The sequence below is a fragment of the Artibeus jamaicensis genome, unplaced genomic scaffold (genome assembly GCF_021234435.1).
Source record: "Artibeus jamaicensis isolate MK-2021 breed Jamaican fruit bat unplaced genomic scaffold, CSHL_Jam_final scaffold_916, whole genome shotgun sequence".
Classification (NCBI taxonomy): Eukaryota; Metazoa; Chordata; class Mammalia; order Chiroptera; family Phyllostomidae; genus Artibeus; species Artibeus jamaicensis.
Window position 1 is genome coordinate 11,090,933 of NW_026522059.1, and position 2,759 is coordinate 11,093,691.

At 44.1% G+C, this 2,759-nt stretch overlaps 1 non-coding gene across 1 annotated transcript; it reads left to right on the forward strand.

Moving 5' to 3' along the window:
• Positions 1-796: 796 nt before the first annotated feature.
• On the forward strand, positions 797-929 carry LOC119064866 (small nucleolar RNA SNORA51). Its single transcript, XR_005085504.2, has one exon. It is a non-coding gene; the product is annotated as a small nucleolar RNA SNORA51 (small nucleolar RNA).
• Positions 930-2,759: the final 1,830 nt, after the last annotated feature.

The following is a 2,759-nucleotide window of genomic DNA, read 5'->3' on the forward strand; positions in this document are numbered from 1 at the left end:
GCTGCCCTTTCCCCCCAACACTGCCCACTGTTCCTGCCATGGCAGATTGGAATAACCTGGCCTTATAAGAAAATATGTGCTGGACCAATCAGATTCTCTCTTTAGATTTGGGAATTGGGACACTGAGAACCAGGCCATTTGGCTCTAACAAACAGAGCTGAACATCATACTGGACTCCTGGGCTAAGGTTACTTGGCTGGGCAGGTTCTAGAGCAGAGTCAAGGAAGGAGGTGATGGAGTGGACCTATAGGGACAAGCAGAAGCTTTGGTTTCTGTAATTGAGCAAACTTTAGTGGATTTCTGTACCACAACGTGAAGGGGGTTAACTGAAACATCGTGAAATCAAGAGAGGAAGTCAAGGCCAAAGTCCTGCCCTGAAGGGCCACGAAAAAACAGCCTACTCTGTCTTCCATGCAAATGCATAAGATTTCCAGGCTGGAAAAACCCTAGAGGGTAGGATCAGCACCATCATGGCTAATATTTTCCTAGAAATTAAGATAAGCCAGGCCCTTTGCATAAACTATCAACCCCTTGAGAAAGAGCAGAACAATTACCCTTATTTTACAGATGTGTAAAGACAGGTTAAGTCAAAAGCATGCCTTTAGTCATATAGGTATTATGGTAAATCAGTTATAAAAATGGTCCCATCCCTGGGCCCTTCCTGTATCCTCATCCTGCTCAGCACGACTTCACTGCTGCTCGATCAAGAGATGGTATTCTGTGACTTGCTTTGGCCAGTAGAATGTGGCGGAAATGACAGTATGTCGATTCTGAGCCTAGGCCTGTGCTGCTGCTTGGCCTCCTGCTGCTTAACCACAGGCAGTGTGCTGACACCGACTGTGCAGAAAGAGGAGGCAGAACAAACCCAACCTGTACACACCTCAGCCCAGGCCCCTTGCCTGGTCTGCACTGTGACTGGGGGAGCACAGAGTTGAGAAAGGAAAAATAAAGAAACAAATAAGGAAATAAATAAAATGCTGCTTCTTCATTTATTAGGACCCTGTGCATGTGAAGTAGTCTAGGCTGTTTACTGGAAGATGAGAAACATATGGCCCAGTCACCCTGTGATCAACAGCCAACCACTGGAGGAGTGACTGAGGCCATCCTAGATGAGCCAGCCCTTGGCCAACTGCCAGACATGTGAAGGACACTCCTGGATCAGGCAGCCCCCAGACAAGCCCCTTACTAAACACAGGTGCCTAGGTGATTCCAGCCAAGATCAGCCACACCTGGACCAGATCAGCAGCCCCCCCAACCCCGCTGACCCACAGACTCTGAGCTAAAGCATAGCTTAGGCTTCTAAGACACTTAAGTTTTGGTAGGTTTGTTAGGTGACAACAGCTGCAGATGTGTAGAATCTGGGACTTGAACAGAGGACTATCTGACTTCAACACCAGTGCATGTTTTCAAATCCTGTGCACACTAGCCTGGCTAATGCAATGTCTTCCCTCTGAGAAGCAGCCTGAAAGTAAAGTCTACAGGTCACTTACAAAAGCATCAGGGGCTGTTTGTCGAATGCAGATTCACCCCCTTATCCCAAACCTACTGAATTAGACTCTCCTGGGAGCAGGGTTTGAGATTCTACATTTTAAACCAAGTTCCCTGACCGTTTTCATTGCACATTAACATTTTGGAACACTAGATTGTTCTGCTAAGACTTTGAAACAGTGAAGCATTGCATTGTCTCACTCTGGTATTGCTTTCTCCTTGGGTAGTTCCCTAGGCTTATTTGTATGGTAAGCTTTTAAGTAAAAAAAAAAAAAAAAAGACACACTGGGCCCTGGCTAGTGTGGCTCAGTGGATTGAGCACCAACCTGCGAACCAAAGGGTCACCGGTTCAATATCCAGTCAGGGCACAAACCTGTGTTGTGGGCAGGTCCCCAGTAGGGGGCGCGCAAGAGGCACCCACACATGAATGTTTCTCTTACTCTCTTTCTCTCTCCCTTCCCCTCTGTCTGAAAAAAAAGATACATTGGCCTTTTTTTTCCGGAGGTAGTGTTGACACAGTCACTAACTTTTTTGATGGAGATAGAATACATACTAGTGAGTGAAATGACCCAGATGACACCATGATTTAAGTGTATCAACATGTTACTCCTTGAATAAATACTGGAAAATTAGTTTTTCCTGATCCTATAGCCCCATGAACACATAGTCTTATACTAGATATAGAAATAGGGGAGGAATGGAGTAGGAAGGGCATTTACCAACAATATTCACTTGTCTTTACTGTTATTATCTATAATATTATTTTCCCAAAGCAAGCACTAAGAGGAATAGGAAAGGACTTGATCCTAACTTGACTTTGAGTTTGTTCAGTCTGAACTAGCTTTAGCAGGAATGTGTGTTCACCTCTGAAGTAGCCATTACAATTGTAAGAATATTTCACCAGTGCTACCTTCTCAAGTTCACCAAACTCTAGTTAAACGTTTAAAGTGTCTTTTAGACTGATCTGTTTCATGGTATCATGTTTTATAGAAGAGTTTTTCACCAAGAATAGAAAAAGGGAAAAATAATAATAAAAAGAAACTACTGCAGAAAGTGCTGTTGGAAGCCTGTTCCTCTTCAGATGACCCCAGCGCTTAGCACTTTTGATTCAATGTTCTTTGTTTCCTACAAATATTTCCCCCCCTGTTCAAAAGGTGGAAGAGGCTCTGAATAGCTGAAGTACTGCACTTTTTAAAACCTGCTGGGCAACTTCTCATTTCTAACAGTACTAAAGTTTTGCTGTACCAGACTGTGCATGACAAACCACAAAA